General features: G+C 41.2%; 1 long non-coding RNA gene across 1 annotated transcript; it reads right to left on the bottom strand.

Annotated features, from left to right (window-relative positions):
- Positions 1 to 3268: 3268 nt before the first annotated feature.
- On the bottom strand, positions 3269 to 13829 carry LOC139186979 (uncharacterized). Its single transcript, XR_011570685.1, has 3 exons — positions 13722 to 13829; positions 10318 to 10473; positions 3269 to 3373 (listed from the first exon to the last, which is right to left on the bottom strand). It is a non-coding gene; the product is annotated as an uncharacterized lncRNA (long non-coding RNA).
- Between the last annotated feature and the right edge of the window lie 873 nt (positions 13830 to 14702).

The raw sequence follows: 14702 nt of genomic DNA, 5'->3' as shown, positions 1-14702 counted from the left end.
CCAGTAAAATTATAAAAAAAAGATGGAATTATTAATTCATAAAACATTCATTTGATCACGGGGCCAGCATTAAGTCTGAAGCTGAGGATTTAAAGGTGAATAAGGAAGTCTTTGCCTTACGTAGCTTACAGCTCAGTGGAGTTTGTAAGACTTAAAGTGAGAGGTCATACATGAATTAGGGGAAAATCATAGACGCAAGACCTTGTACACTGGGTGGTGCAGCTTTATATAAAGAATTTGCTTTTGGGACTCCCCTGCTGGCATGGTGGATAGAATCTGCCTGCTGACCTGGGTTCAATCCTGGTCCGAGAAGATTCCACATGTTGTGGAGCCACTAAGACCATGAGTCACAGCTCCTGAAGCCTGCACACTCTAGGACCCAGGAGACACCACCAATAGCCCCTGGGAAGCCCGTGTTCCCCAGCGACTAAGCTCTGCAACCAGAGAAGCCATGGCAACCAGAAGCCATGCACTACAACCAGGGAGCAGCCCTGGCCCCAGCAACCAGAGCAGCAACCGAGACCCAGAGCAGTCCAAGGAAAGAAAGAAAAAGTAAAGAAGGAAGGAAGCCTACCATGAACAGCTTTCTGTAGCAGAGATCACCAATGCTTGCTTTGAGCCAGCCAACCAGATGGTGAAATGTGACCCTCGCCATGGTAAATACATGGACTGCTGCCTATTGTACTGTGGCGATGTGGTTCCCAATGATGTCAATGCTGCCATTGCCACCATCGAGACCAAGCGCAGCATCCAGTTTGTGGACTGGTGCCCCCCTGGCTTCAAGGTTGGCATTAACTACCAGCCTCCCACTGTGGTACCTGGTGGAGACCTGGCCATGTGCATGCTGAGCAACACCACAGCCATCGCTGAGGCCTGAGCTCTCCTGGGCCATAACTTTGACCTGATGTATGCCAAGCGTGCCTTTGTTCACTGGTACTTGGGTGAGGGCATGGAGGAAGGAGAGTTTTATGAGGCCCGTGAGGACATGGCTGCCCTTGAGGAGGACTGTGAGGAGGCTGGAGCCTACAGTGCTGAGGGAGATGATGAGGGTGACGAGTATTACCATGCCTGCTGCAGTTTCATCTTGGGACTGTATTATTTGTGTTCGGTGGAGCTGCCCACTGTGGCCCTATCTTGTCAATAAAGGTGATATTTCCACTTCCAAGGTCACGCTGTGTCATAGTAAATATTTACTTATTGAAGGCCAGTTTGGGATGGAGTAGGCTGGCAATTTCCATCAGATCGTTTGCTCAGCGTTTCAAGTGATTTCTCTGTACTGTGCCAAGGGGTTTGTCTATTTTGCTTAGACCTGAAACGATGACTGGTGATAAAATCATAAGTGAGGCAAATAAATAAATAAATGATCAAAATGTCAAAAAGTTATTTTAAAAAAGTTGCTTTCGATTAGCTCACAAAATGGTTAAATTCTCTGCTTTTTCTGAAAATCAAAACTTCAGGGTTCATGCGCCCACCTCCATCTCACTCCTTGCTTGAATCATTTTAGGAGGACCTCTCTCTTTCCTAAGTCGTCTTTCGCCTCCAGGAATGTATCAAAAGCCCTGCTGATTTCAGGGGAGCCACGGACTCAGAGGGAAAGTAAATTAGTATTTTAGTTAAGGAGCACTGACTGTGTTATGAGATTCGCATGGGCCGACAGCACAGAACAGGGGGTTAAATCCTTAATCAGGGGATCAAGACTCTGCAAGGTCCACACTGAGCCATAGGCTTCGCTTAGCACTGTCCCGAACTTCCCTGCCTGCGTGTGGCTGGTGGAGTGGTTGTATGCATGCATGCTAAATTGCTTCCGTCTGTCCAACTCTGTGCAACCCTATGGACTGTAGCCCGCCAGGCTCCTCTGTCCATGGGATTCTCCAGGCAAGAATACTGGAGTGAGTTGCCATTTCCTTCACCAAGTGGAGTGCATGAGCTGGGACAAAGACACGTTTAATTTTTTTTTTCTTTTTTAAAGTGTGTGTTTACATATAATAGTTTGTATCTCTTACTGCTCTACCACTCTCTTGCCCTATCCCCATCGCCCCGCGCCCCGCCCCCCTGCACCCCGCCTCCCCACGACCCCACCCCGCTATAACCACTAGTTTGTTCTCTGTGTCTGTGAGCCTGTTTCTTCTTTGGTTATATTCACTGGTTTGTTGGGTTTTTTAGATTTCACTTATAAGTGATGCCCCACAGTGTTTGTCTTTCTCTGTTTCCTTTAAATATTCATCTATAGAAATACTACTCAAATTAACAATTTTATTCTTTAATTGAACCTTCCCATTCACAAATTATTCACAAAAATATGTTCACTAATATAAAGAAGAAAAGTGAATGGATAAAAGTATCAGATATGCTATGCTATGCTAAGTCACCTCAGTCGTGTCCGACTCTGTGCGACCCCATAGACGGCAGCCCACCAGGCTCCCCGGTCCCTGGGATTCTCCAGGCAAGAACACTGGAGTGGGTTGCCATTTCCTTCTCCAATGCAGGAAAGGGAAAAGTGAAAGTGAAGCCGCTCAGTCGCGTCCGACTCTTAGCGACCCCATGGACTGCAGCCCACCAGGCTCCTCCGTCCATGAGATTTTCCAGGCAAGAGTACTGGAGTGGGGTGCCATTGCCTTCTCCAAAGTATCAGATACTGCTTAGCAAATCAGAAGCATTATTTCTTTATGACTAAACTACTAACTGGCAATACAATTAAATTATTTTTCTGACCAAATGGGTTCTGGTTTTTTTTTTTTCCATTCAACATGAAGGCAATAATGAGTTAAAGTGTGTAAATTACTTGGAGTTCTCAGAAGAAAAGCGCAATGTGAATATACTCATCAGAATAAGCATCAAAATCTTAATATCGTAAGGTGTCTAGCTCTAAGCTCATCCTTATTGATTTGACAAATGATATTCTCATGATTTTTAAAAAAATCAAATATCTTAGTCTGGTGATCTTCATTACAATTAGAGTTGGGTCATAAAATTTAGCTTACACTGTACTCAAATGTGCAGAGAAAGTTTTAATTAAATTTATTTGGTGTTTAAGTCACTTTGAACTTCCTTGTAGGAGGAAATATAAATAAAGGCCCAAACTGTTTAAACGTTGACCAACATGCAATATTCTAATCTGTCCCATGTAGTGAACCGGCCACCCTCTCGCCTTCCCCTCTCCTGTGGGAGCAGCATGTACCCATGGAGGGGCTGATGTGACCGTGACACCTGGAGGACAGCCGGTCCTGGGTCCGTGGAGCATCCTTGCAGTGTCCTTCAGTAGGAGGTTGCCTCTCTGGTCTGCAGATTGCTAGGGCCCTCTTGAGAACAAAGCCCAGGAAGGATAATGAGTGACGTGTACATCACTCCCTTGTTCTTCTTATCAACCTGCAGGCTAGAAAAAGAAATCTTCTTTTACTTTTTTTTTTTTAATACCGTCTCTCTTCTATTGTCTAGGTGGAAGAGCCCTTCTAAAGGAGATCTCTTAACTCTAAGATTCGGAAAGACCAGTCTTGGGCTTTCATGTGTTAAGGTGGCCACTAGGATATTTGGGGAAAAAATCTTAATACAGTAGGCTGATCTGAAAGACTACTGTAGCCTCACTGAGTAACTCTACTTCCCAGAATTGAATATTCATATATTCTTTTTCTTTGCATTTCCCTGTAAGAAATCCTGTTCTCCGTCTAGACAGAGGATGCCTCAGGCCAACAAAGTGAAAGTCAGGTACACAGAAAAGTGAACGAGAAAGCTCATCTACGTTTTCTAAGTAACTCTTGGTTCTCACAGTCTTTAAGCTGTCTTTAAAACAGGGTTAGGTGTGAGGTTTCTGTTTTGGAAATATCATGAAATGCACACAGTGGTTCCGCCTCATCTGTGTAGGGTACTCAGTCCCTTAGTTACCCAGACTAGCAAGCACTCTCAGAAGAGCAAGCGCCAGCAAGGCTCAGCATCGTTTCACATATTTTCTTATCAAGTTAGTTACTTTTCCTTTTTGACCTGTAGGGCTATCCTTTCTGTCCTCGTAAAACCATCCTGAGTTTTAAATGTGTATGTTCTGTACTTTATTTTACACATATTACACATTATGTTTTACCCTATCTTTATTTCTTATTAAAATGTTCAGGAAATCTGAAAATCATGTTGCAGGAAATGAAAGTCTCTTCTATATCCAAACCACATATTATCAGCACCACTGCATGCTTACTTTTTATTTTTAAAAATTCTTTGTCATTTTAAGCCAAAAGTTATGTCTTATTCTTTGTTCTAACTATAAAAGAGCAAGGCTTACGTAAGAGTTGAGAATAAACGGAAACAAAAAGACATACTTCTATGATTAAATAAAATTTGTAAATATATTTACAACTCTGTCTGTAAAGTTTAAGGGTATTCCACACTGACCAGATAGCATGCTTTAAGTATGTTCAGAAAACTTGCCTAGGTTATGTCACTTCTCACCAAGAAAATGCCAACCAGGAGAAGGTAATCTAGCTAGCAGTGCTGTTTCACCCTCCATCAATGTACACATTGTGTTTCCAAACAGATTCACGTAACCAAGGACAAGACAGAGCTACAATAACAAACGCAGTTGAGACTGTATAATTGTAAGGGAAAGAAACAAGCTGGAGAAAAAAATATCTGGTAGATTTCCATTCCGAAGATTTCCTTTGACTTACTGACTGTAACCAAATTCTGTTACAGTTCAGTTCAGTTCAGTCACTCAGTCGTGTCCGACTCTTTGAGACCCCATGGACTCTAGGACACCAGGCCTCCCTGTCCATCACCAACTCCTGGAGTTTACTCAAACTCAGTCCATTGAGTTGATGATGCCATCCAACCATCTCATCCTCTGTCGTCACCTTCTCCTCCCGCTTCAATGTTTCCCAGCATTACTGTCTTTACACATGAGTTAGTTCTTCACATCAGGGTGGCCAAATATTGGAGTTTCAGCTTCAGTATCAATCCTTCCAATGAATATTCAGGACTGATTTCCTTTAGGATGGATGTTGGCAATTTGATCTCTGGTTCTTCTGCCTTTTCTAAATCCAGCTTGAATATCTGGAAGTTCATGGTTCATGTACTGTTGAAACCTGGTTTGGAGAATTTTGAGCATTACTTTGCAAGCCTGTGAGATGAGTGCAATTGTGCAGTAGTCTGAACATTCTCTGGCATTGCCTTTCTTTGGCATTGCTTTTCTTTGGGATTGGGATTTTCTTTGGGAATGAAAACTAACCTTTTCCAGTCCTGTGGCCACTACTGAGTTTTCCAAATTTGCTGGCATATTGAGTGCAGCACTTTCACAGCATCATCTTTCAGGATTTGAAATAGCTCAACTGGAACTCCATCACCTCCATTAGCTTTGTTCTTAGTGATGCTTCCTAAGGCCCACTTGACTGCACATTCCAGGATGTCTGGCTCTAGGTAAGTGATCACACCATTGTGATTATCTGGGTCATGAAGATCTTTTTTGTATAGTTCTTCTGTGTATTCTTGCCACCTCTTCTTAATATCTCCTAATATCTCCTGTTAGGTCCATACCACTTCTGTCCTTTATCGAGCCCATCTTTGCATGAAATGTTTTCTTGGTATCTCTAATTTTCTTGAAGAGATCTCTAGTCTTTCCCATTCTATTGTTTTCTTCTATTTCTTTGCATTGATCACTGAGGAAGGCTTTCTTCTCTCTCCTTGCTATTCTTTGGAACTCTGCATTCAAATGGGTATATCTTTCCTTTTCTTCTTTGCTTTTCGCTTCTCTTCTTTTCTCAGCTATTTGTAAGGCCTCCTCAGATAATAAGATCTGTTTCACTGCATGCCGCAACTACTGAGGTCTGTATGCCCTCGGGGTGGTGTTCTGAGACCAGAGAAGCCGTGGCAGAGAGAAGCCCATCCCTGCAACCAGACAAGAGCCCCTGCTCATCTCAACTGGAGGAAGCCTACCTGCAGCAGTGAAGACCCAGTGCAACCAAAAGTAGAGAAATAATAAAAATGTCTATCTCACAAGGTTATTGAAATTATGAAATTAAAGTGGAATACCTTCTAGTTTGCTGTACTGTTCATCATTGTGTAATTATAAGGTTTGGCTATTTCTGGGTGCCTGAAAGTTTATTGAATCAAATTTTTGTAACTATTTACAGATTTCTTCTTCTATTAAACCATGAAGGAGGCGAACTTTTTCTTCAGTGGAAAGCAGAGTAAAAGTCTGCATCAGTGCAAGTCTCTGAACTGTTTCTGCTCTCAGGTTTGGATGCCTGGATTTCAAGCTGGGTTCACGTTCCTGCTCTGTACCTTGCTCGGAGCCTGCCTTGCTCCTGGTAAGGAGCAATTACGTGCCACTATCTAATCTCTATAAGCTTCTTTATTTTCCTCTTTCCTCAAATGGAGATAATATGTCTAGCACATTAAAAGCACTCAACAAGTGTTCGCTTTTTACTGTTTAGTAGTGCTAGAGATGAGTATCATAAAAATTTTAGCTTTCCAAGTTCACTATAACAAGAAAAGTAACTGTCAGACTCAATGAATAAACAAAGGAAAAAGAGAAATAGCTTGTGGTACTGACAATGGATTCTTAGGAACCATAAAAAGTACAGTATCTTCAACTCTAAAATATGCTTAATTAGAATTTATGAACATTCAATATATGTATATAAAAGGCATCTTTTCTTGGTTACTTTCTTATTTGTTGTAGTCTTTTTGTTTTTCAAGTCTTAAAGAGATTTGATCTTATTCACACTAATATTTCAGTAGAGCTAAAGGATTGTGTGTGTGTGTGTGTGTGTGTGTGTGTGTGTGTGTGTGTTGGCTATATTGGCATGATTAGATAAATCAAAGATCATGAGCTTTCCACCAATTTTTAATCAACTATTTTACTGCTTCCCTCATAGCTCAGTTGGGCTTGCCTCATAGTTCAGATGGTAAAGAAGCTGCCAGCAATGCAGGAGGTCCCAGTTCAATTCCAGGAAGATCCTCTGGAGAAGGGATAGGATACCCAGTCCAGTATTCTGGAGAATTCCATGGACTGTAGAGTCCATGGGGTCGCAAAGAGTCAGACATGACTGAGCAACTTTCAGTTCACTTCGTGTGACTGCTTCGGGTCCCCAGCTGGCACCAGTGGTAAGGAATCTGCCTGCCAATAAAGGAGACATAAGAGACATGGGTTCGATCCCTGGGTTGGGAAATGGCAACCCACTCCAGTATTCCTGCCTGGGAAATCCCATGGACAGAGGACTTGGCAGGCTACAGTCCATGGGGTTGAAAAGAGTTGGACACTGCTGAACACCACACAGCAATCACAGCAGTCACTGCTTAAACTTTTTTATCCAAGATGACGTCACTGTCATGCTATGGCAGCTTTCAGATTTGCAAATGTAGTGGAACAGCCTCTTAGGAAGTTATTTTCAAGTAGTTCTGTGAAATTCATTTAACCCTGGGGGAAGGGGTTGGAGAGAGAAGGTAGATTTCTCAGGGCTCACCCCCAGTTTAACTAAAAATGATTCTCTAATTGACCTGTTTCCATATTGAGTTTCCTTGCACAATAAGAGGTGGGGACCAGTATTCACAGGATCATTTTAAGTTTGTTTAGTAGTTAAGAGAAAGGCATGCTTAATTGTTTTGTCTAATAAAGAAAAAATACTTCTGTACTGTAGAGAAATCTGTTGAGGATGGGTGAGAAGATAAGGAAAGAGAGAGAGAGAGAAAAAAAAAAAAAAACCAGAATAGAGGCTGAGACTTGGTGAAGGTGGGTCAATAAAGCTTTTCTTTGGTAGGACGACCAAATGGTGATGCTTACTCTTCCATTGGAAATTATGGTGTTTCTGTGACGTAAGACCTGACTCTACTTTTTTAGTGAATAGAACTTATTGAATTATGAATGTTGCTCATAACTTCTATTTCTACCAGTGCTGAAAAAAATATTTAACATTCTACTTAAGGGGCAGTTCTCTTGAAAAGGGTTACTGAGGCAGAGAAGTCCATGAAAATGTCATCACAGACATTTGTATAAATACAACAGGAGAGTCTGACTTTCCTGTGGTGCAGAATTTTAGGGTTTGGAAGTGTTGAACCAACATGTCTAGAGTGTCAAACTGGAATCTGAGCTGCTACATGGGTAACATTTCATTTGGAGAAAGAATTTTGTGCTTAGTTGGAAAAATATTCCTATAGTAAATCTTTCTTATAATTTCATCCTATTTTGAACACAGAAGAAGGTATTCTACTTCCCATATACCATAAAATTTTTTTTACTGAAATTGAATTTACAGCAAGAATCTCAAAACACTGATCTATCCCAACCCATTTCTGGATGTATTGGAGGCAATATACATACTAATGAAGTAGAGATCATAGTCACAAGACAACTGGGGATTTCCAAGAACTAACTAAGTAGGTCCAGGAAGCCCCTTGGCAGAGAACCTTTTACTGCTTCACACCTGAGTAAACTTTGTTCTAAGGTGTGGTATTCCCAACGTGCTGTTTGCTACTCAACACATGGCTTCACTGTTCTAAGTCACTTCATTGGCCAAAGTGTGAGTCTCTACTAAAAAATTAATAGTTTAAAAAATTGATGGTCAATACCTGGCTGAAAAATGATGGTCAGTATTCATTTGTTGAATGCATAGTTGCATGAAGAAATGAATGGCATTTAAAACTTTGCAAATATCATATTATCTATTGCTAGACTTGTCCTCGGAGAAAGCAATGGCACCCTACTCAAGTGTTCTTGCCTGGAAAATTCCATGGACAGAGGAGCCTGACGGGCTATAGTCCATGGGGTTGCAGAAGAGTCGAACACAACTGAGGGACTGAACTCAGGTGCCCACAGAGATGCTAACTGTGCCTGGGCCAAAAGGATATTTCTTCCCCAGACGTTTGATGATGAATGGAGACCTGCAGAAACTGAAGCGTCTCAGAACCGAGTCACCTGATATGAGTGTCCTAGAGAGACTATTCGGAGAAGGCAATGGCACCCCACTCCAGCACTCTCGCCTGGAAAATCCCATGGACAGAGGAGCCTGGTGGGCTGCAGTCTATGGGGTCGCTGAGGGTCGGACACGACTGAGTGACTTCACTTTCACTTTTCACTTTCATGCATTGGAGAAAGAAATGGCAACCCACTCCAGTGTTCTTGCCTGGAGAATCCCATGGGGTCGCACAGAGTTGGACACGACTGAAGTGACTTAGCAACAGCAGACTTGTCCTAATCTCATTTTCAGAGATTATTTTGTTACTAATGGAGAAATATAAACGTAAACCTTACAATGGTAGTACTTTCTTAATTGTGACGGTAAAACAGATATTTAATAAAACCACTTGTGATAGGGGAATTTGGACTTGAAACTAAATAATAGTCATATAAGGTCAGTTATATGTGATGATGATTAGTGGGCCTGTGGATCCTCTTAGCATGATATTTAAGGAGTCTTCCAAGTAAAAACTCATCCAAAGAAAGAGTTAGAAAAATAAACCTGAGAACAGGTGGAGATGATAGAAGACGGGCGAGTCTGGTGTCTGTGTTGACCATGTTAACGTTAGCTCTACTGCTTCCCTTTCCCCCTTCTATTTCTTCCAGTATTTGAGCCAGAGGGCAGTGGAGTGGGGATTAAAAATATATATTTGAAATAGCTACTTCATAAACTGTCTGTTAGGCATTGGTATCATAAGTCAGCAATATTATGGGATCCATGTAAGAGGAATGTGAAAAAGAAAGTGGTACTTTTCACTTCTGCGGTGAACTCTGACCCCAATGAAGCCACTTTTTGTAAATCTTAGATTCAAGAGTGTTTACTGGTGGCATCAGGAACAGAAGTCCTCTTGGCACAGGCAATCCTAGAGAGGCATTTGTCTACTCGTTCAGTTATCCACTCAGCCAGCACAAGTTTATTCGGGCCTTGGATGATGTGCTAAGGAGATAATTCAGTTTTTTTGTGTGCTCAGTCACTCAGTCATGTTCAACTCTTTGCAACTCTGTGGACTGTAGCCTGCCAGGCTCCTCTGTCCATGGGATTTTCCAGGCAAGAAATACTGGAGTACGCCGCCATTTCCTATTCCAGGGGACCTTTTGACCTGGAATCGAACCTGCATCTCTTATGTCTCCTGCATTGGCAGGCAGATTCTTTATCACTGTGCCACCTAGGAAACCCTTACAGACATGCGACAAAACTAAATTTGCAGAATATTTTTACAAACTCCATGCCACCATCTGCTGAATCTTTTTTGTTTTCTAAATTTTTTTGTTTGTTTATGAGGTCATAAAACTCATAAAGTATTAGTTTTGAAATACTCAGAAGATATAGATGTATTTCTTAATTTGGTCTGTTCACTCTTTCTACTTCTTACACCACTTACTTCTTAGTATTGACTGTAGGTTTTCTGTCGGTTGTTTCTCTGATGGTTGGCTTTTTATAGTACCCTGGGTCAGGTTTCTTGTATGCCAGACAATATCTGTGGATCCTTTCTGTGATCGTGTCGAAAGCTCCGAAACCTTCTGTTCTCACACCGCCTCTGCAGAACACAAACCAATCCTATGTTTCTATGTAAACCTCCTTAGCACAAAAATTCACAGATCTAACTGGGTATTTTTGGGCTTCCCAGGTGGCGCTGGTGGTAAAGAACCTGCTCGTCAATGCAAGAGATATAAGAGATGTGGGTTCAATCCCTGGGTGGGGAAGATCCCTTGGAGGAGGGCATGGTGACCCACTCCACTCTTCTTGCCTGGAGAATCCCATGGACAGAGGAGCCTGGCAGGCTGCAGTCCATAGGGTCGCACAGAGTCACACATGACTGAAGCACCTTCAGTCAGTCAGTCAGTTCAGTCGCTCAGTCGTGTCTGACTCTGTGCGACCCCATGAATTGCAGCATGCCAGGCCTCCCTGTCCATCACCATCTCCCGGAGTTCACTCAGACTCATGTCCATTGAGTCAGTGATGCCATCCAGCCGTCTCATCCTCTGTCATCCCCTTCTCCTCCTGCCCCCAATCCCTCCCAGCATCAGAGTCTTCTCCAATAAGTCAACTCTTCGCACGAGGTGGCCAAAGTATTAAGAGTTTCAGCTTTAGCATCAGTCGTTCCAAAGAACACCCAGGACTGATCTCCTTTAGAATGGACTGGTTGGATCTCCTTGCAGTCCAAGGGACTCTCAAGAGTCTTCTCCGACACCACAGTTCAAAAGCATCAATTCTTCGGCGTTCAGCTTTCTTCATAGTCCAACTAGCAGTAGGTAACTGGATATTCGTTTTGCTTAAATGATCTTGGTTAGCTGGGCTCTGCAAATGATCACCTCACAGGTGAGCAGTTTCCATAATGAAGGAAAAAGATGAAATCATGTTAATTCAAAATTTGCGATGTCTTCTGACATCCACTCCAGGTACCTGTGGTTCAGAGAGATGTTTTTGGTAATGTTCTGCAAAGTTGGAACAACATTGCTCTGTGGGTTTCTGGGAAACATTTGTGATTTTTCTCATGTGCTTTGTGCTAGAAGCAACTTCTAATCAGCAGGAAACAGAGGGTGTGTGTGATTTATCCTTTAAGTGAGTCATACAGGGAAGTAAAAGAAAGACTTGCTGATGCTTAAAAGTGATACTTTTACATTTTGGTCAAAGACCATTTATTGTGATTTTTAAAAAAATTTTATTTGAGTACAGTTTATTTGCAATGTTATATTAGCATGAGATGTACAGCCAAATGAATCAGTTATATGCATACATATATCGCCTCTTTTTTAGATTGTTTTTCCGTATGGGCCATTGCAGAATACTGGGCAGTGTTTCCTGTGCTATCCAGTAGGTGCTTTTTAGTTATCTATTTTGCATGTAGTAGTATGCATATGTTCTCATTAGTGATTTAACATATGCTAAGCTGGAAATATTTTGGTTCTGCTGTTAATGAGGTAACAATATCTCATTAATGAATTAAAAGAACTCAAAAAATAGCTATGGGACTTTTTCCAAGACTACATAAAAATCACTTTTGAGTTGAGATGCCAGAGTTTTAAAATCACTTTTGAGAAGTGAGAAATATATTTAAAATTTCCAATTAAGATAGAAATAATTAAAAAAAAAAAGGAAAAGTAAACAAAGCTAAAATAACAGTTAGAACTGGACGTGGAACAACAGACTGGTTCCAAATAGGAAAAGGAGTATGTCAAGGCTGTACATTGTCACCCTGTTTATTTAACTTATATGCAGAGTACATCATGAGAAACGCTGGACTGGAAGAAACACAAACTGGAATCAAGATTGCCGGGAGAAATATCAATAACCTCAGATGTGCAGATGACACCACCCTTATGGCAGAAAGTGAAGAGGAACTAAAAAGCCTCTTGATGAAAGTGAAATCGGAGAGTGAAAAAGTTGGCTTAAAGCTCAACATTCAGAAAACGAAGATCATGGCATCTGGTCCCACCACTTCATGGGAAATAGATGGGGAAACAGTGGAAACAGTGTCAGACTTTATTTTTTGGGGCTCCAAAATCACTGCAGATGGTGACTGCAGCCATGAAATTAAAAGACGCTTACTCCTTGGAAGGAAAGTTATGACCAACCTAGATAGCATATTGAAAAGCAGAAACATTACTTTGCCAACAAAGGTCCATCTAGTCAAGGCTATGGTTTTTCCTGTGGTCACGTGTGGATGTGAGAGTTGGACTGTGAAGAAGGCTGAGCGCCAAAGAATTGATGCTTTTGAACTGTGGTGTTGGAAAAGACTCTTGAGAGTCCTTTGGACTGCAAGGAGATCCAACCAGTCCATCCTAAAGGAGATCAGTCCTGGGTGTTCTTTGGAACGACTGATGCTAAAGCTGAAACTCCAATACTTTGGCCACCTCAAGAGTTGACTCATTGGAAAAGACTCTGATGCTGGGAGGGATTGGGGGCAGGAGGAGAAGGGGACAACAGAGGATGAGATGGCTGGATGGCATCATTGACTCAATGGATGTGAGTCTCAGTGAACTCCGGGAGTTGGTGATGGACAGGGAGGCCTGGCATGCTGTGATTCATGGGGTCACAAAGAGTCGGACACGACTGAGCAACTGACCTGATCTGATCTGAATGTTTAAGAAAATTTAAAACACCTTTAAAGTATAATTGTATTTATATTGCTATATAGTTCTGTGCACTGATTTTTTATTTTTAAAAGTTTAAACCTATATAAGAATTGCAAGAATAGTATATGCACCAAAGAATAACATTTTATGATGCTTTGTCTTTCTCCAATACTTCATCATGGACCTTAAAAAAGCATGAATATTCTTCTACATTACCAAACTAAAATTATCCCAATCAGGAAATACAACTTTGAAAATAATAATTATTTGATATTATAGTCCATATTCAAATTCCTCCATTAGTCCAACGGAATTCTTGATATAGTAGGAACACACACTGCATTCAATTGTTACTCCCCTTAGTCTGTTAATAAAAGTAAAGGTTTGTGATGGTGGTTGTGGTTTCGTCACTAAGTTGTGTGCGACTCTTGCAACCCTATGGGCTGTAGACCACTAGGCTCCCTGTCCATGGTATTTCCCAGGATAAGAATACTGGAGGGGATTGCCATTTCCTTCTCCAGGGGATCTTCCCAACCCACGAATCGAACCTGAGTCTCCTGCATTGCAGGCAGATTCTCTACCTGAGCTACGAGAGAAGTGTTGCTAATAAATCAAAACTAAATTTACTACAACTAATTGAAGTGAGGGAGAAACATCTTGACAGAATTTTAGCAATATCTGAAAATAATTAGACTCAAATGGTTCCAACCTGAAGAAAGCACCTCGATATGGCTTCGTCTAATGTTCTCAGTGAATTGAGAACTCAGTTGAGGTGAAACACTTCTGCCAGACATGTTACAAAGGTGACTTTGTGTCCTCTGTACAGAGTGTGATGTCAGTTTCTTCCACTGTTTGGGGATACTTGGCTTGATCACCTCGATAAGGCTTATCTCTCAGGTTCATTCATTGTACACGTTCTTTTTAATAAGTAACCTGTGGGGGAAATGATGAGGATATGAATATTGAGTTCTACATAAATCCATTAATATTATTAGCACCCATTGATTATTTCTGTTATTACTGTGATTGGTGAAAAGCAGTACATATTTTGTCTTCTTAAAAAATTAATTACTTTGTTTTAATTGGAGGATAATTACTTTGCAATAGTGTGGTGGTTTTTTCCAAACCACGACATGAATCAGCCACGGATGCACGTGTCACCCCCAACCTGAACCCCCCCTTAATTGTAATGTTTTTCAATATTTGCTCATTGGTATTTATCCACAGGAAGAGATTTTTTTTCCTTCTCTTTGTAACTATTTTTTATTTAATAAAAATAGAGCTATTGGCTTCCTTTTTTTTTTTTTTTTGCAGTGTGTTATGTTCTTATTCATGTTGCTACCCAAACGATCCCTCATGTGGCCACTGGGGCCTATTCAGGCTGGCCAGGATACTTTCGATATATTCCTATAACTGTTAAGTTCCTCACTTTCTGTGACAAGAAGGCTTTTGTGGCTTATTCTTTTCCTGCCTTAGCCCTGGAATCAGCATTTTTCTCAGGAACCCATGTTTTCTTGTCCATTTCTGTGCCATGGTCACCCACCCTCAGCCAGTTGCTAGTTTCATTAGCTTCAGGATTTCACCTCCTATATTTATTTTTCAAAATTTAGACAATACCTATTAACTATTCCTTCTCATTCATTCTTATCCAAAAAAGAAGTGAATTATAGATATTTATTAAACTTAATTT

The sequence above is a fragment of the Bos indicus genome, chromosome 14 (assembly GCF_029378745.1).
Source record: "Bos indicus isolate NIAB-ARS_2022 breed Sahiwal x Tharparkar chromosome 14, NIAB-ARS_B.indTharparkar_mat_pri_1.0, whole genome shotgun sequence".
Classification (NCBI taxonomy): Eukaryota; Metazoa; Chordata; class Mammalia; order Artiodactyla; family Bovidae; genus Bos; species Bos indicus.
The sequence above is the reverse complement of the archived record's forward strand: the minus strand, read 5'-3'. Positions and strand labels throughout refer to the sequence as shown.